Consider the following 20,966-nt stretch of genomic DNA (forward strand, 5'->3'; position numbering starts at 1 on the left):
GTGTCTCCACCTACCCCACCCTAAACATTATGGGCCTAGGAGTAGTGAAGCTATGTGTTTTGGGTCTTTGTGGACCCCTCCACAGGTGCAGCCCAGGGGGGCGATGGGACTCCTCTCTGGGCTAGAGGGACAAGTAGACAGAGCCTATAATCATCTTTATCGGAGTAGGGTAGAATATAACTTGTCCGTACAGAGATGGAAATGTACTGTGTTTGTCATGGCATTCTTAGTGCCACCATGGTGGATGCAATGGAGTTCTCTGCTAAACTCAATAGATCTATGTCTGAGGGAGTCTGTCTCACCTTGATCAGAATGTTCTCTGGTTTCACATCCCGGTGGAAGAGCCCACGACTGTGAGGAGAATCTACACGTCACAGAAATCAACTGAAATTGCCCTTGATGCAGTATCAGAAGTGAGCCTGCTCTCCTATGCTCATCTGAGTTTACCTGTACATGTGGTCCAGAGACTTGCAGAGCTGGTACATGTAGTTGTGGAGCCTGCTCTCTGGCATGGAGTACTGTCGGGCTAACTCAGAGGTCAGGGGTTATGGTAGAAATTAAGCACCGTTTTTACACCTCACCCCTGATAAAAATTACTAGTTTACTGCGGACAGCATTTTAAATTCCAAAAAGGCAAAGACTGTGTTTCATTCCTGACAGTTGTGAATGTTCCTTCCCTTTTGCCCTCTTTCGCTCTGATGGGGTTGGATATGTGGAAGAAATATGGCGGGAAACTAGATGGGAAAAACTGGTTACGGCCACCAGTCTGAGAACTATGAAGAGGAATGAATGAGGGAAGAAGGAAGGGAACAATGTTTTGAAATGAAATGCAGCCATATACTAAGTGTAGACTAAGACTACATAAACCTTCACTGACCTTTAATCAGCTCATAGACGTTCATCTCCATCAGCTCACATACAGTTGAAGTCGGAAATTTACATACACTTAGGTTGGAGTCATTAAAACTCGTTTTTCAACCACTCCACACATTTCTTGTGAACAGACTATAGTTTTGGCAAGTCGGTTAGGACATCTACTTTGTGCATGACAAGTAATTTTTCCAACAATTGTTTACAGACAGATTATTTCACTTATAATTCATTCTATCACAATTCCAGTGGGTCAGAAGTTTACATACACTAAGTTGACTGTGCCTTTAAACAGCTTGGAACATTTCAAAAAATTATGTTGTGGCTTTAGAAGCTTCTGATAGGCTAATTGACATCATTTGAGTGAAATGGGGGTGTACCTGTGGATGTATTTCAAGGTCTACCTTCAAACTCGGTGCCTCTTTGCTTGACATCATGGTAAAATCAAAAGAAATCAGCCAAGACCTCAGAAGAAAAATTGTAGACCTCCACAAGTCTGGTTCATCCTTGGGAGCAATTTCCAAACGCCTGAATGTACCACATTCATCTGTACAAACAATAGTACACAAGTATAAACACCATGGGACCACGCAGCTGTCATACCGCTCAGGAAGGAGACGCGTTCTGTCTCCTAGAGATGAATGTACTTTGGTGCGAAAAGTGCAAATCAATCCCAGAACAACAGCAAAGGACCTTGTGAAGATGCTGGAGGAAACAGGTACAAAAGTATCTATATCCACAGTAAAACGAGTCCTATATCGACGTAACCTGAAAGGCCGCTCAGCAAGGAAGAAGCCACTGCTCCAAAACCGCCATAAAAAAGCCACCCAGTTCTTTTTGGAGAAATGTCCTCTGGTCTGATGAAACAAAAATAGAACTGTTTGGTCATAATGACCATCGTTATGTTTGGAGGAAAGAGGGGGAGGCTTGCAAGCCGAAGAACACCATCCCAACTGTGAAGCACGGGGGTGGCAGCATCATGTTGTGGGGGTGCTTTGCTGCAGGAGGGACTGGTGCACTTCACAAAATAGATGGCATCATGAGCAAGGAAAATTATGTGGATATATTGAAGCAACATCTCAAGACATCAGTCAGGGAGTTAAAGCTTGGTCGCAAATGGGTCTTCCAAATGGACAATGACCCCAAGCATACTTCCAAAATTGTGTCAAATGGCTTAAGGACAACAAAGGCAAGGTATTGGAGTGGCCATCACAAAGCCCTGACCTCAATCCTATAGAAAGTCTGTGGGCAGAACTGAAAAAGCGTGTGCGAACAAGGAGGCCTACAAACCTGACTCAGTTACAGCAGCTCTGTCAGGAGGAATGGGCCAAAATTCAGCCAACTTATTGTGGGAAGCTTTTGGAAGGCTACCTGAAATGTTTGACCCAAGTTAAGCAATTTAAAGGCAATGCTACCAAATACTAATTGAGTGTATGTAAACTTCTGACCCACTGGGAATGTGATGAAAGAAATAAAAGCTGAAATAAATCATTCTCTCTACTATTATTCTGACATTTCACATTCTTAAAATTAAGTGATCATCCTAACTTACCTAAAACAGCTAATTTTTACTAGGATTAAATGTCAGGAATTGTGAAAAACTGAGTTTAAATGTATTTGGCTAAGGTGTATGTAAACTTCCGACTTCAACTGTATCTCTATGGCACCACTGTTCTCATCACTGACAGGACACATCAGACAGAAGAAGAAGAGTGTGGCAATGGGAAAGAAACTAGCATGTGTGCCTTGATATTAAATGTTTATCCTCAGTGTGATGACTTCAGAAAGGAATTCTTGGTAAGTAGTACAGAAGAGTGATTCTGGTTAAGAACCGAACATAACTAGTCAGTTAACAGATGCTTATTTGAAGTGACTTGCATTCAAAATAGGAGCCGAGACAACCATGTAGAATTAATGTAACTAAACCTCTATCCAAAAATAAAACATTAGTAACAATTCCCAACACCTGAGACTGAGTCGTGTCCCCTCTGATGGCCTATGGAATGGACAGACACATTCAGTGTTACTCACAAGATGATCTGATGTAGCTGTAGGATGTTGGGATGAGAACTCAGTCTCCTGTTAGCCTGGACCTCCCTCAGGTTACAGACATGCCCTGAGCTTAACCACAACACAGTCACTAACAAACATCTACATACAATATATATTACAAAAGTATGTGGACACCCCTTCAAATTAGTGTATTCGGCTATTTCAGCCACACCTGTTGCTGACAGGTGAATAAAATTGAACACACAGCCATGCAATCTCCATATACAAAATTTGGCAGTACAATTGCCTTACTGAAGACCTCAGTGACTTTCAACGTGGCACCGTCATAGGATGCCACCTTTCCAACAAGTCCATTCGTCACATTTTTGCCCTGCTAGAGCTGCCCCGTTCAACTGTAAGTGCTGTTATTGTGAAGTGGAAATGTATAGGAGCAACAACGGCTCAGCCGCGAAGTGGAAGGTCTCACAGAACGGGACGGCCAAGTGCTGAAGCGTGTATCGTTTAAAAATTGTCTGTCCTCGGTTGCAACACTCACTATCAAGTTACAAACTGCCTCTGAAAGCAACGTCAGCACAATAACTGTTTCCATGGCTGAGCAGCCGCACACAAGCCTAAGATCACCATGCGCAATGCCAAGCGTCGGCTGGAGTGGTGTAAAGCTCCCCGCCATTGGACTCTAGAGCAGTGGAAACGCGTTCTCTGGAGTGATGAATCACGCTTCACCATCTGGCAGTCCGATGGATGAATCTGGGTTTGGCGGATTCCAGGAGAACTCTACCTGCCCCAATGCATAGTGCCAACTGTAAAGTTTGGTGGAGGAGGAATAATAGTCTGGGGCTGTTTTTCAAGGTTTGGGCTAGGCCCTTAGTTCCAATGAAGAGAAATCTTAACACTATAGCATACAATGACTTCTAGACAATTCTGCGCTTCCAACTTTGTGGCAAAACTTTGGGGAAGGCCCTTTCCTGTTTCAGCATGACAATGTCCCCGTGCACAAAGCGAGGTCCATACCGAAATGGTTTGTTGAGATCTGTGTGGAAGAACATGACTGGCCTGCAGAGAGCTCTGACCTCAACCCTATCGAACACCTTTGGGATGAATTGGAACAACGACTGCGAGCCAGGCCTAATCGCCCAACATCAGTGCCCGACCTCACTAATGCTCTTGTGGCTGAATGTAAGCAAGTCCCCGCAGCAATATTTCCAACATCTAGTAGAAAGCCTTCCCAGAAGAGTGGAGGCTGTTATAGCAGCAAAGGGGGGACCAAGTCCATATTAATGCCCATGATTTTGGAATTAGATGTTTGACGAACAGCTTTTAATCACTTTTAACTTTTAATCACAATGTCAAATAATGTTGTGTGTGAGAGAGTGTGTATACATATCTGTATTACAAGGTGCACATCTCTGCTGGTCTGTGAGCTGAATTACCTTTCTAAAGGCTGCGTTATTGACTTATAGGCATAGTAGTCCTACTTTCCATCCATTAGACATTTGGTCTTTACAACATCTGCAAATGTCCCTTTTCCAATTTTCTGATGATCCTGTATTTTACAAGAAAAAAGCAGAAGACAAGAAAAATGCAAGACATGAAACTCAACGTTTGTTGACAAATGATTGTTGAATAGACATTTTTAGAAGAAAAAAAACCAGTTATGTGATTATAAATGTAAAAGTAAAAAAAAAGTTTATATCCCATCCATATATAAAGTATTGGATTTCAGAAATAGTCATCTAGATTAAAATATGAACCACAAAACCTCACTATCCATCCTCATAAAGACTGAATAACTATTTTATCATCGTGAGTGTGTTGCTGTGTCTATGCGATGTGAAGAATGGTAGCAGACAGTAACCTAAACAAACAATCGCTTGGAAATCGGGGATTCAGTACCATCGACAGCTGTGATAGCAATCCCCACGATCTGACGTTCAGTATGGGGTCAATGTCACGCCATATGTATTGAATTCAAAATAAAATACATCGTGAACATGAAAAATAAAGTTGAGAATGTAAACATATTTTCGAGGACGGGTGAAATAATGGATGTTGAAATCAAAAACCAAACAATCAAAAGCAATACTCAAAAACGTCTAAGCAAATACTTTTAAAGCGAGAGCAAAACTCTATGACAAATGATTTAAAAAAATATTTGAAAACGAATGCGAAAATCGTTTTCGGTTAAACTTTCCCAGCAACCAATCCTATTGAATACATTTTGCCTACGCTCTTGCCTGCATGTACCACCTTTTGGCTACCCTACTCGTATCTTTGCTTTCACTGCCAGTTTTTTGGACTTGGAAGAGCCATAGCGGCCATTTTCCTCAGCCAAATCAACGTCATCAGCCAAATCACGGAAGTCAGAGTGGGAATATGCACTTCCTTGCACTCCCATCCTTTCTGAATTACCCGAGAGGACTACTCCGCCCATTGTGAGATGTTCAGTCATCGACGTGAGTGAATCGACTAAGGCAGAACATTGGTGTGTGGTGCCAGGAAATCCATGTCTGCTATAGCAGATACCATCATGAAGGAGGTATATCCAGAGGAAGAAGGGCAGGTTACATCTCACCGTGATCTCACAGCTGGGATAGCTAAACTGTAGGAGCTCATATCTCAGGGGAGGATTGGTGCTCTCTCCCGTGATCTTACTCACCAAGTCAACCGTGTCATTTCTGACAGCAACTTGACCCCTCTGGTTTTGACAGTGGCGGCTGGAAAGGGTGCATCCGATACAGTCCTTACTGAGATGAAGAGGAAGGACAAGAAGGCGGGGATGCCCATAGTTTACGAGCTGGTTCAGCTGTTTGCAGATGAGTCTGTGAAGCGCCTCCTGCCTTCTTTAGCTTCAATGAGTTTGGCTCAGGGAGTCCGTTGTTTTTTTGTTTTTTTCCCCCTCCTCAATGTACACATAATACCCCATAATGACAGAGCAAAAACAGGATTTTAGTTTTCTTTGCAAATGTATTTAAAAAAAATTAACCTATTCATACTTTTTTCATAAATGTTTTACAAATGTTAGACCTTTTCTTCCACTTTGACTTTGACGTTATTTTGTGTAGATCGTTGACCAAAAAATGTAATTCATTTTAATTCCACTTTGTAACCCAACAAAATTTGGAAAAAGTCAAGGGGTGTGGATACTTTCTGAAGGCACTGTAATTGAAGTGTGCTGAACATACTTGGGCTTTGGGCTGTGAAATATAATCTAAAGACATTACCGAGATGACAGCCTGTAACAAGCAATTTCTTTTCAAGTACCTTTTTTTTCCCATGTTTGCTGGTTATTATACTATCAGAAAAGGAGCAGAAAGAGGCATGTCTTCTCCCCTTATGGTAATTTATTTAATGTCCAGTGGGTGTCGCTACAGCACCAGCAAATGTTGAGATGCAGCAACTCCCTCAGTATTGATGCTATCATGCCCTTATTTTATGCCACATGTTAAATTGTTCAGATGATACTATTCGATTTTTCTTTGCTGATGATATTTTGCACCCGGAACTTTTTAAATAACAAAATACGGCTTGCTAGCTGCTAGCCATGTAAAAACGAATCTCTCATCTTCAGTGCTGCCGCCTTGGTTTTGAATTTGCCGTGAGAGGCGAGGCGGGTCGTCTTGCTCTGAACTAATAATATGAATCTCCTGCAAAATCATTTTAAGCCCAGTGGTAATTTTAGCATGTAAATCTTGGTGAGGCAAAAAAAAAAGTGGGATGCATGCCAGAAAAGCCACTACACAACACTAAATAATACATTAATTTCACTATAACAGTGACAAACGGTACCCACAAACTGTTATGGCCTACATAAAGCTGTCCCAACTGCAGTCCAAACAGCTTACCATTGCTACACCTGGCTATCAGCAGAGCCTTGTTTGGCAGCGAAACAGTTTATTCAGCCTCATTTACTGCCTTATTTACTGCCTTTAAAAAAAACAGCTGATATGGCTGATGTAACCGATGTGAAATGGCTAGTTAGTTAGCGGTGGTGCGCGCTAATAGCGGTTCAATCGGTGACGTCACTCGCTCTGCGACCTTAAGTAGTAGTTGTTCCCCTTGCGCTGCAAGGGCCGCGGCTTTTGTGGCGCGATGGGTAACGATGCTTCGTGGGGTGTCAGTTGTTGATGTGCGCAGAGGGTCCCTGGTTCGAGCCCAGGTTGGGGCGAGGAGAGGGACGTAAGCTATACTGTTACACTGACTTGCTTAAACAAATGTGGTTTCTAATGACAATTGAGAGGTACAAACTATGGCATAAGGGGACAACAAGCGGATAAGAGGCAATCCGTAATTTCGATGAAGACATTAATGAGCGACCTAGGACGGACGTAGTCAGTATAACTATTTGTTTAGCACTATTGAAATGTACAGCAACAGAATTCAGAACAAGGGCTGTTCTTAAAGTGTTCTCCCTATACACCAAGCCAGGACCATAGGATAAATAAAGCGGGCATATAAGCAGACAATGAAAGCTCTTACGATATTCGATAATTACATTTCTCTAAAACAGGTTATAGGCGACATGTGCACCACCAAGTCAGAACAGTAGGCGAAATTAAGAGGGGTAAATAGACCAAATTATTAGGGTGAGGCCCATGGGCTATTAACGTCTTACTACACAAAATACACTTCATATTACTTTCTTAGCTACAGTATACATATCTCCCTGGCATATTACATCATTTATGCAGCAGCATACAGTACATTTTTGGACTCACCTTGTTGTGCTGTGCTCACTTGAACAGGAACAAATTTTGTCATCAAAGTCTGGCATTCTCTGGATTTATGGTGCTTTAAAAACAACTGAGAACTCTGGAAAAAAAACAAGGTTGAATCATGATGACGTCATTGACCTTTAGGTCGTAGCACTAGAAAGAGGTCGGATTTACAATTCCGAGTTGGATGACCATTCAAAACGAGTTAACAGTTGTTTTGAGCGCGGCACAAATCATGCTTCATTGACAGCATGACCAATGGTGAACGCTTACAATTTTGAACTTGTAAAAGAGACTCTTAATCGCAGATTTGGGGCCACACAGCCACTCCACTGAATAGCAGGCTAGTGATTGCGTTGCAATGCTAGCAGTTAGCCACTGTCACTGATTCATTCTGTTGGGTTATATTTTCTTAAACTAGTTGTGGTGCATAACTTATGAATACTAATGCTAAACATAAGAGGTTTATATTGTATTAACATAGATTGAGCAACATATAATAGACATGACTAACTGGAGGGTTGCTGGCTAGTAGTGTAGGCTGAGTAGACTCATGACACACAATGCCTGGTTGTGGGGCCGCTCAAGGACAGGTGTATGTGAGGAACTGATAGAGGGGAGAATGGCTGTGGCATAATAAGAACAGGCACTGTCCTTGGGTGTCTGACTCTCGGGTACACACACGAAGATAAGCTAGAAGACAACTATGCTTGGCAACAAAGATGCGTCTAGAGGCTGGGACCAGCCTGCATGCCAACGATAGGCTGGAGTAAGTCTAAACCACACCCAAGCCTCTACTATGACAGGCCCTCAGGGAGAGGGAACTAAGTCTGTCAAGAAGTATTTAAAGAAAAACTTGTGAAGTCATTCCAGTTCTCTGTCTGCCCTGCGTGGTGTTTCAGTGAGCCCGTATATACGAACATCATATTTACCATTCAAGTGTTTGCATTATTTAAAGTACAAAGAAATCGGAAGTTACTCTGTGCTGACTATTTTGTTCTGATACCAGATTCGAATTGACGCAGACCCAACAATTGGTGACCCCGACGTGATCTGGTACTGGAACTTCGCTGAGTATTGATCAGCCGATTGGACATCGCTGTCGTGGGACGGTGTGTTTCACAAAGAGTCCAGACAACTAAAAACAGGTAAGCAGACGCCTATTGTTATAATAACTGAAGGTCTGCATATTGGCTATATCCAAATAATTTTTTTGAAGCACCTGTTCGATGTAAGTAAACTAAATTACGAATTATTGTAATCGTAATGAATATTGATTTGAGCAAACCTAAGTGTGGTAAATGTGAGGGTTAACCCCTGTGCGGCCTCGGACGGACATCCAGCGCAAAATCCTATCGCTATTAGCATAACAAAATGTAATAATTTTTTTTTTTTTTTTCAAATTATATTGTTTTATAGATACACCTCTCCTGAATCGAACCACGTTGTCCGATTTCAAAAAGGCTTTACAGCAAAAGCAAAACATTAGATTATGTTAGAGGAGTATATCGTAAAAGTAGCCACATAGCCATTTTCCGACCAACCACATGCATCACAAATAACAAAAAAACAGCTAAATGCAGCACTAACCTTTGACAATCTTCATCAGATGACACACCTAGGACATCATGTTACACAATACATGCATTCTTTTGTTCGATAAAGTTCATATTTATATATAAAAACAGCATTTTACATCGGTGCGTAACGTTGACTAACTATTTTCCCTCAAATGCATCCAATGAAACAGCGCTACAATTTACTAAATTACTATTCGAAAACATTTTTAAAATGTAATATTGTCATTCTAAGATTTATAGATGAATATCTCTTGAAAGCACCTGTAATGCCAGATTTAAAAATAACTTTACTGGGTAATCACACTTTGCGATAAAAGGGGATGCGATACTCAGAACAATAGGCTAGCAATACAGGTCAGCGCTATCTTGGAACAATCGCATATCAAATCTAGTCTTGTATACTATTGTCAATAATCCCTTACCTTTGATTATCTTCATGCTTAGGCACTTCCAGGAATCCCAGGTCCACAACAAATGTATTTTTGTTCGAAAAAGTTCATCCTTTATGTTCCATTAGCTTGTTGTTGTTAGCGCGTTCTGAAGGCTGCACCAAAAGTTCCGACGTGCGCGGGGCTACTCTTTCAACAAAATGCATTTTTTTCTTATTTAGGTTCGTTCAAACATGTCAAACGTTGTATAACATAAATCTTTAGGGCCTTTTTCAACCAGAGCTCCAATAAGATTCGAGGGGGGCGATTGCATTGTGTTTCAAAATGTTTCGAAAGGGGAGGGTAGCTAGGGGCGCCGGCGTCATAATGGTGATGGCCCTCTCCGTGTGACCATGTTCCACAGCGTGTCATTCTGTCAGTTTTCACAGTAGAAGACTCAAATCACTTTGTAAAGACTGGGGACATCTAGTGGAAGCAATAGGAAGTGCTCAATGAACCATAGCTCACGGTGTGATTAATAGGCAACGTGATGAAGTTGAGTCCACAATTCAGAATTCCACTTCCTGTTTCGATCTGTCTCGGGGTTTTGACTGCCATATGAGTTCTGTTATACTCACAGACACCATTCAAACAGTTTTGGAAACTTTAGGGTGTTTTCTATCCACAAGTATTAATTATATGCATATCCTAGCTTCTGAGTTTGAGTAGTAGGCCGTTTAAAATGGGCACACATTTTTTTCAAAATGCGCTGTGGCGCCCCCTATCCTAGGCGACCGTCAAGAGGTTAATTCAGACATGGCCATGTTGAAATCCTCAGGCTAGGACCACAGGGTGGGAACTGAGGGTATAGGGAAATAATTGATTAGATGGTGTTGCGCTATTGGCGGCCACGATCATAGGAACACCTAAATTATAGAAAGTGTAGCGATGACGACAAGGTCCGTAACTAGTACGGCTAGGATCGCAGGTGCACTATAAAGTACACGATAGTGTTGCGCTCCGACAGAGAGGTGTACTTGGGGGTACACCCCAGAGCGGAGGAGCACTTTAAAGTATAGGTGGTTGTATGTATGAGAGTGTGAATGATCCCAGTGAATGTGAGTGTACAAAATTGGCAAATATAGAAATTGAAAGTGTATAACAAAACAACGTGGGAATATTAAACTTATATAGAGTGTGTTAATAGAGCCATAAGAGGGTTGGAGTAGTATAAGAAAACAGAAATGGCTACGAAAACTGATGGGGAGAGGGTGTTAAAAGCATTGAAATCCACCCTCAAGATAAATGGGGGGGATAGACGGTAAGGAATGGAAGAGAAGGGGGAAAAATTATATAGGGAATGGATAAAAGTAGGCACCCAACGGACTCCCAGTCGATGGGGAGCCCGGTAGAATATTGGAAACGCTAAAACAAAAAACAGACAAAACCTGTTCCGAGTGGAAGCAGGAGGGGGAAGCGCGTAAAGGCAACTTTAAAGCGCAAGCTAACTCGAGGACGTGCTATTTGTAAGGGGGGTGAGTGTAACCGCGGTGGTGCGCGCTAATAGCGTTTCAATCGGTGAGGTCACTCGCTCTGAGCCCTTGAAGTATAGTTTTGGTACCTCTGTAATAAAACAATTTCATATGCTTTGGAAATTAGCTAGGTTGTATTTGGTTATTTGAAATACCTTTTTCATTTGCTTTTTAAATGTTGAAAGATTGGAATCAATGGTTAAACAAATAAATTGGGTACCAGGACATGGTGATTTGATAGTAGTGCCCTGGGCGACAGATGGAAAGATGTGTGTCGAGAAAATCACACAGTTGTGTAATAATCTGAGGGACCACTATCACCGACATGCAGATTTCTCTAAGGTCCACGAGTGTAAACAAGCAGACAGTGAGACTATAAGCCAATACCTAGAGAGATTAAAGGACGTGTTCAACGCAAATAGTGGGTTAATAGAACCCCCGGTAGTGGATGGATTTGATGCCCCGTGTTATCAGCAATAAAAATTGCTTTCCTCAGTGGAATGCGTCCCGAGATAAGTTGTGCCATCAAACAGAACCTCGTAGGGTGGGGGCTAGCAGATTTGAGGGAAGTAACAGAGGCAAGAGAGGCCAGAGAGGGGGTTGAGACAAATACAGCGAGAAGAAGGTCAGGCGCCCACAGCCAGAAAAAGGAGCGCTTAGCTCTCTTTGGGAAAAATTCCTAGGGACAGGATATCTTAATGGGGTATACACACATGGCATTTTGGAAGTTTTGTTTTCTGAGTTTTAATTAAACACGTGAAATTCATTTTGATAGGGAATGTTCTGGGAACCTGGGATACAAAATGTAGATAAAGTCCTTAGCTTTCATTTGTCTAATAAAGTAAGAAACACATTTTTGAAAGGGTGGTATGACTTTTGACCCCTCTAGTGGCTTCCCTGTGTGGTCTGATCAGCCACATTGAAAAGCCATTTGGATAGTGAATTTAAGGTCATTTGTGATACTGACTTTAAGGGAATTCGTATAACTGATAATTATGATGGAGTTAAAGTTCTTAGACACAATTGATCATTTGAACCAATGAGAAGACTAAAAGGGCAAAGCCTTAGACTAAGGGTAGGCTTCCTTAAGTCTATTTTCCTAGAACAATAAGGGTACATTAATTTTCCTTTGTGGAGTAGTTCAGATTAGTCATTTTTGATCTGATTATGTTATTTGAATATCTTTTGACAAGTAGTAGTATTCTTGTACATTATCTAGCCAAGTTTATTTTCCCCTAGGTAGTCAGCTGTGGTTGTATTCAGTGGAAGCGATTTAACACAACAAGGCTGTGGAATTAATATAATAGTATTATTATATTTTGTTGTTTAATAAGTTTAATAATGGTAGACTTATGTCAAGTATCAGGATATATTCTAAGCCAACGGGACAGGAATATATGACATCTGTAGGTGATCCAGGATCATTGAGGGTATCGAGATAAATTTAAGTAGCTATGGAATAAGATAGTGAGACATTTAGTACTCCCCTGCACTTCTGAGACCTTGATGGGTTGGAAGTAGCAGGAGGAGAGCATAAGCAAGGAAGAGAAGATAAAAGGGACACAGAAGAATTAGATAACAGTTAGTGAGTGGAGACCAGCATAGTTAAATTATAAACATATGTCGTGTCTTTGGGGGTACCATTAAACTGAAGATATGTTTATCAATTAGCTCCCTGTAATTATTATCACGCGATTAAACTGATTAATCATTTAATTGTAATTAACTAGGAGATCGGGGCACCAAGGAGAATATTCAGATTACAAAGCTATAATTTTCCTAATATAACTTTCCTGTACTATAATATTATATCCTATTATAGTATAGGCCGATTATCTTCTGGTTTAAATGGTGTATTTTACCTCGAGTCCAGTCTCATTCCAAACGTCGTAAATTGTTGTATCTGCACGAACCCAGTCTTTACTAAAATCATCCATACATCAATTGTCTTAAAATCATTTATTTACTACACTAAGTAATTAACAGAAAACATACAAACAGTAATTATCGTCACAAAGGATTGGTAGAGGAATGTGCCCTTGTGGGCTAAACAGGCAGGTCGGCCTGTTGAACAATGGATCATAAAAGGTCAGCTGTGGCACACAGAGTTCATTAATATTAACAATTGACAATTGAAGGCTCACTCATTCGGGAACAATTGCAATCAATATATATTTACGCTCAGTGTGTCGTTCTGATTCTTGTTGGAGAGTAGTTCTGATGGAGAGTCTCTCTCTCGGTTAGAATGGATCTTTCAAAGCGACATTCATTAATGTCGTCATCGAATGGTTGTTTCGTTGGTCTTCGCGTTCAATGATATAATTTACTTAGCTGCAGACTAATAATTAATATCAAAGACTTGTTCTTATTCTGTCGGTATCAATAGTCTAAAAGTTAACCACGTGGTATGGTTCACTTTCAGTAGAGGAATTGGATGGTAAAACCTATAGGCCACGGAGTGTAGGCCTGGTCTAAAGAAATGTAAATCAGGGAGGGTTTTATAGTGACCCTTGAACAGGCTTGTCAAATGACGCCTGGTCCTGTATGGGTCCCTGGGGGCGTGCCTATGACTGAGCTAGACTTGGTTACAGAAATACAATTCTATCACATTAACATCAGTACAATAGCATCTCACTGTATTATAAAAGCTTTATCCTTATTAATACATTCTATACACCCATTATGATGCGAGTCTCAAGCTGATGCTATTATATAAACAGTTTTATGGTAATATGGCTATATTGTCTCTTCTGAGTATCACAAAATTGTACCAAGCGGATCAGTTCGTAGCTGGATTCTTCACCAATCTTCCATACCTTCTCCAGAACACAAAATGTCGCTTGGCTCTCCAATTCTATGAGTTGGAAGAATTTCCTGTGTCTCTCTATGGGCCATGTGGCCAGAGACTCTCCTGGAATTTTAGAGTTTTTACAACCCTTTACACACAGGGTGGATTGGGGGGAAGGTAGGTTGGGTGGTGGTGCAAAAGGGAGGGGGTCAACTGTCCTCCCTGTACCAAAAGAGGCCAACGTCATGACACAGGTGAGGACAGAAATAATACTGGGACAGACAGAAAATACATAATAAGAATAGAAGATAGGAAGATAATTTAGTTTGGTTCGCTTAGTTATGATATTAATTCATGGAGAGACTATCGGCTCCATTTGGCATGTATTTTAGTTTTGATTTTAAGTTTATGTTTGGTAAATTCGCTAAGAAGAGATATGACTATTTACACAGACAAGCACATAGGCATTTAAAACCATACAAAGCAGCACAGATAAATCTTAAATAAGACACTTGACAGAGAATTGTTACAGGGTAGCTAAGGATGAATGCCCCAGGGAGAATTGGACATGTGGAAAATGAAAGGGGGCAATCCTACAAGAGAAGGGCTGACATAAGGATAATTTGTTTAGATATGCAGCAATATTGATACATGGCTTGAGCCATGTATAAATAGGGGGAGTATGGTAGAGCAGGCGATAGAACAGGTTAGGATATTACTTAAACAAAAACATTTTTTGTAGAATATCCATTCCAACATTTGGAAATGGACTTAGTGAACTATTCCAAATTGAGGGGAAGAAGGGGTGTTTAACAATAATAGATAAGTATAGCAAATGGGTAGAAGCGTTCCCAACTTACTTGGTGGACATGATTATGGTAGCTAAAATATTAAGTCAAGATATGATCCCTAGAGTTGGTTTACTAGGAGCCATCTCTTTAAATGATGGATGACATTTTAGCTAATCAGGTAGAGCCTATAGAATGCCAGAGTTAGAGATACCAGAACAGGTAGACATAGAAGTTGAAGAAATACTAGAGCACATGAAAAGACTGTTTGTTAACCAAACCCGTATGTCCAAGATTTTTTGTCCAACAGGTGAATTACAGGAGAAGGTGATTCACTCAGTACAACCAGGAGACTGGGTGTGGATCCAGTCCCTGAGGAGAAAAGACTGGAAGCAGCCCCGTTGGGAAGGCCCATACCAGGTTCTGTTAAACCACTGCCTTTGCCATTAGAGAAGCTGAGAGAGTCACTTGGGTCCACGTTATCCACTGCAAGAAGGTATGTACACATATGAGCACTGCTGATCACACAGAGTTAGGAGAAGAACTGAGTACCAACAGGGTCCGGGGGCTACCTCCTTAACGAAGATTCCCTATCCCGACCGTTCATCACTGTGTGTGCTCCTAGAGGTGTGAGTATGGGGTGGTACCTAGCAGATTGACTAAGGACAGGAGAGGGTTGGCGGTTTTTGGTAAGAGTAGAGGCTCTGAGCTGCATCATAGTCTAATCTTTCTGATACATTCAGATCCACCACCTTCCGGTACTAATCATAAGACACCAATCATACGACACCGTTGTCATTTATAAAAATGAAAAGATAAACTATATAATACACTGATGAGTGACATACAGAATAAGGCATTAAAGAAAATCAAGATGTAGAATTTAAGGTAAACATTAAACAATTTCCTGGGAAAGCAGACTACTGTACAGGAATTGGGGTTGGCCAGATAGAAGTGCTTAGCCAACCCACCTCGGTTCACCTTAACTCCTGATGAGTACCAGTGTTATAGATACAAGAATGTCACCGAGAACTTAGATGATTTTAATGGCTGAAAGTAATCGTTAATTTGACTGAATTAGGTTTGAAAGATTAATAGAAAATTCTTAACCTCACAGCACCTATAACTGAAGGGTGGGCTAGTACCAGCAAAGGATGCATACGACAGAAATTACCACAAAGGGTGGTTAGGAACTTGCGCCCTGGGGTTATAGGTCCAACCAGTTCGAATTAGTCATCAGAGGCCAGTTATAGGAGGCTAAAGTAGGCACAGGAGGAGTTTTGACCAGCATGGGAGTAGCTTTGTCTAGATGAATGCTATTGGCATCCTCAGGGAAGTTCCAGATGAATACAAAGCTATGAATCAAATATGTGAAGGCTTTAACACTACATTATTTTCAACTCTATATCTGACATGGTACATGTGCCTTCTTTTTTTTAAGCCCATAACCATGTGTGTGTGGTGTATACTTTGGTTTCAAAGTAGATGTGTTTAGGACTACCAAGAAACACTTTGTGTGACCCTAATTTAGCTCACTGCAGTAAAAGGTTGTTAAGGCAAAATCACTACAAACTAACTATAAACTCTTAGCACTAGATGGTGCAAATAGATCAAGGCTAGTACATAGCTCACTGAACTGTTGTGAAATAATGGGCAGTGGTGTAAAGTACTTAAATAAAATACTTTAAAGTACTAATGAATTTGTTTTGGGGGGTATCTGTACTTTATTTACTATTTGTATTTTTTACAACTTTTACTTTTAATTCACTACATTCCTAAAGAAAATAATCTACTTTTTACTCCATACGTTTTCCCTGACACCAAAAAGTTCTCGGTACATTTTCAATGCTTAGCAGGACAGGAAAATGGTCCAAATGGGTGTCACTGAGTAGGCTGATACCCCATTTCATCGGTTCACAATCCATAGGTAAGGCTGAGTGCAATATGGATTTCCGATACGCACAATAGGCTGAATAGTCAGGTGATTTCCCACAGTCAAAGTCCTGAAATAAGAGCGGAGACACTAATATTTCTGTAAACCATTGAAAATGGTGTTCTGTGGGGGTCACTGAGTATACTGATACTCCATTTCATGGCTGCACCTTCCATAGCACGGTGGCAGGTAGCCTAGTGGTTAGACTGTTGGACTAGTAACTGAATGGTTGCAAGATCAAATCCCTGAGCTGACAAAGTAAAAAATCTGTCACTCTACCCCTGAATAAAGCCCACCCACTGTTCATAGGCTGTCACTGAAAACAATAATTTTTTCTTAACTGACCTGCCTAGTTAAATAAAGGTCAAATTAAAAATAGTTAAGGCAAGGCTGTACAGTGCATACAAGTATGCCCAATGCAATTATGCAGTCTAAAATATCCACAGTGTGATTTCAATTGTTTTCTGTTTTTTGTTAAATATATTAATAATTGTATTTTAAATTATGTAACAACATTCCAACCTTGTATAACTTAATCTAGTACAAACATATGACATGATTCCACTTTTTGTATTCGTTTGCATCACCTTCAATGAGGGACTTTTAATTTGAAGGTGAATCTCAAATTCCACCGATTTGACTAATCATTATTGTGGCTCATTTCACACAGGTAAATGAACCTATGTGAACTGTCGATGGTGATGGGAGAGCTGGCCTCAGTTTCATGCTAAGCATCGCGCTAGCACTTACTACTAACTCAACGGTCCGTGCTGCATTATGTTACCGGTATTCACACATTTCGTCAGTAGTAGTCAGTATAATTCTCGAATATTGGAAAGCTGCAAATAATTGTCGACTTTTCATGGTCTGACAAACATTTCGAAGTGGCAATTCGTGAAGCAGATAAAAGTACGTTTTTACAAAATGAAAAGGTTAGGTCACGATGTCTTGCCAAGGCTGCACTGCAGCATCTACTCACAGGTATTATCCCACTACTGGACAGCACAGGGGATTTGACCTGCTTCGTTTCCGACCTGGGCCGGTGCACCCCTCCTTAGACAACCTGGTGGTCCCGGGCTCCCCCAGGATCACCATATCGATACTGAACTTAGCGTGGACACCCGTTCGACGTAGCGTGCTGCAGCCCAGAGCTCCTCAGCTCACTTGATCCACCAACCTCAGCCTCCCAGTGACTTGGATTACAGGCACATGCCACCGCGCCCGGCGAGAAACTCAGCTCCAGGTAAAGATGATAGAGGTAGGAGTCTGTGACGTATTTACGAAGGACGGCTGTAGGCTATAGTCCTTTACATGGGAAAAACTAAGAAGTGCTGCTGACTAGGTTGTAAGAAATAAAATACGGATCATGCTTTACATCGTGGAAGTGTAGATTTAGGTAAAAAAAACAACAAACCAAAAAACACAGCTGCGACTGACAATGAGTCTGACATATTATATTTTGATTCATATATTTAAAAACTGTTTCAGAAATTCTATAAAATGTTTAGATAATCATTGTGCTAATTTGAATATCTGATTAGGCCAAAAGAAAATGATGATAAACAAATCCCCCAAAATAATGATAAACAAAACCAGAAAAATGATCTATGCTGACTTCATTCACAATGGACAGCGATGAAAAACATACAGTATCATTCACACCTCAACAGCACTTTGCTTAATTGATGTCTGCACCCCTACTGCATGCAAGAACAAAACAAAAGGTGTATAAAAAGATGTTAAAAGATTCTGCTAAAAGATGAGAATACTCATGAATCAATACATCTTCCAGTGCCCTAGGCACTATTAAAAACATTTTAAAACATTGTAAAACATTTATAATCCTCTCTTACTCAAACAGTAAAGCTACAGACAATTCAACGTCTTGGTCCAGCACAGGGAAAATTAGAGAGGAACAAGGGGTCATTTCTCCAGGACCTAAAGCTCAATACCAGAGCCATCTTCTTCTATACAGAGAACAAAACAACAACATACACATCAGACATGTCAGACCATTCATTCTACAGCAGACCGTAAAGATGGAATAGTTCATATGCTGTTGCTGTGGTAAAATGAAAAGACAACCCATGACCATGACCGCTTTCTCTCGCTCTCTCTGCTCAACCTCAGGAAAATTGAAGTTTTCTCATCATAAGGACAACCACAGAGAAAAGGACTAGTTGCAGTCATAGACATACCTATTTCTTCTTCTTCTTTTTATAATCATCTATCCCCATTTTAGCTACAAACACAGTTAAATATGCTGCTTCTATAAGCTAGTGCATACACTGTCATTGGATGTCCAGTTGGGCCCTTGATAGGTTTAGGTGATATTTGAAGATATTGGTACATATGCAGAAACACACATGAAATGTGATGTCATGCAAAAACAGGTACAAATATATAATCTGCCTAAATATATCATCAAAGGTGTATCATCAAACGTTGTACATAAGAAATAGGCAAAACACCAAATCAATAGATAAGCATATCAAATGCCTTTAGTGATGGAGAATGTAATTGGCCTAGTTTGAGAGCTCTTGCCAAGAATGATCTTTGGTGTCTGGTAGTGCGGCTTTTTGCCTTGAACTCGTGAGAGCATACTGTTGCTTTGTACGTGTTAGACATTTGTGCAGTGCACTTGTGTGATCGTGCAGGAGCACAAGTTGTAGGAAGTGCCAATGATGTGGCAGCAGCGTCTCTGAATGCCGTCCAAGTCCCTGGAGAGACAAGAGACTTGATTCCACTCACTGATATGTTCTGTTGACATGTAGACTATGTCACTTGACTTATTTCTGTCCTGTACACTACTTAAAGAACAGTAAAATGTACACAGAATTAGAGGAAGGAAGGAATACCATGTCTGGTTAACCAATCAAATGAATATGACCATAGTAGCCTTTTCTGCTGTCAAATGATGCAGTCATGGGTGGAATATTGTTATTATTTGTCATATTTTGTAATTAATAAACAGAATTTAAAAAAGACTGCAGAAAAACTGGTGTTTCTATTTCAAACGGTTGAGTCATATTTCAATATTCTGTGATGTATATAACATGTAATATTGGGATGCAAACTCTTAATTGAATACATTTCAACTCTATATCTGACATGGTACATGTGCCTTCTTTTTTAAGCCCATAACCATGTGTGTGTGGTGTATACTTTGGTTTCAAAGTAGATGTGTTTAGGACTACCAAGAAACACTTTGTGTGACCCTGATTTAGCTCACCGCAGTAAAAGGTTGTTAAGGCAAAATCACTACAAACTAACTATAAACTCTTAGCACTAGATGGTGCAAATAGATCAAGGCTAGTACATAGCTCACTGAACTGTTGTGAAATAATGGGCAGTGGTGTAAAGTACTTAAATAAAATACTTTAAAGTACTAATGAATTTGTTTTGGGGGGTATCTGTACTTTATTTACTATTTGTATTTTTTACAACTTTTACTTTTACTTCACTACATTCCTAAAGAAAATAATGTACTTTTTACTCCATAAGTTTTCCCTGACACCAAAAAGTTCTCGGTACATTTTCAATGCTTAGCAGGACAGGAAAATGGTCCAAATGGGTGTCACTGAGTAGGCTGATACCCCATTTCATCGGTGCACAATCCATAGGTAAGGCTGAGTGAAATATGGATTTCCGATACGCACAATAGGCTGAATAGTCAGGTGATTTCCCACAGTCAAAGTCCTGCAATAAGAGCGGAGACACTAATATTTCTGTAAACCATTGAAAATGGTGTTCTGTGGGGGTCACTGAGTATACTGATACTCCATTTCATGGCTGCACCTTCCATAGCACGGTGGCAGGTAGCCTAGTGGTTAGACTGTTGGACTAGTAACTGAATGGTTGCAAGATCAAATCCCTGAGCTGACAAAGTAAAAAATCTGTCACTCTACCCCTGAATAAAGCCCACCACTGTTCATAGGCTGTCACTGAAAACAAGATTTTTTTCTTAACTGACCTGCCTAGTTAAATAAAGGTCAAATAAAAAATAGTTAAGGCAAGGCTGTACAGTGCATACAAGTATGCCCAATGCAATTATGCAGTCTAAAATATCCACTGTGTGATTTCAATTGTTTTCTGTTTTTTGTCAAATATATTAATAATTGTATTTTAAATTATGTAACAACATTCCAACCTTGTATAACTTAATCTAGTACAAACATATGACATGATTCCACTTTTTGTATTCGTTTGCATCACCTTCAATGAGGGACTTTTAATTTGAAGGTGAATCTCAAATTTCACCGATTTGACTAATCATTATTGTGGCTCATTTCACACAGATAAATGAACCTATGTGAACTGTCGATGGTGATGGGAGAGCTGGCCTCAGTTTCATGCTAAGCATCGCGCTAGCACTTACTACT

At 40.4% G+C, this 20,966-nt stretch overlaps 1 long non-coding RNA gene across 1 annotated transcript; it reads left to right on the forward strand.

Annotated features, from left to right (window-relative positions):
• The first annotated feature begins 7,196 nt into the window (after positions 1-7,196).
• Positions 7,197-11,201, forward strand: LOC106571605 (uncharacterized). Its single transcript, XR_001320950.2, has 2 exons — positions 7,197-8,904; positions 10,348-11,201. It is a non-coding gene; the product is annotated as an uncharacterized lncRNA (long non-coding RNA).
• The last annotated feature ends 9,765 nt before the right edge of the window (positions 11,202-20,966 follow it).

Source organism: Salmo salar, chromosome ssa15 (genome assembly GCF_905237065.1).
Source record: "Salmo salar chromosome ssa15, Ssal_v3.1, whole genome shotgun sequence".
Classification (NCBI taxonomy): Eukaryota; Metazoa; Chordata; class Actinopteri; order Salmoniformes; family Salmonidae; genus Salmo; species Salmo salar.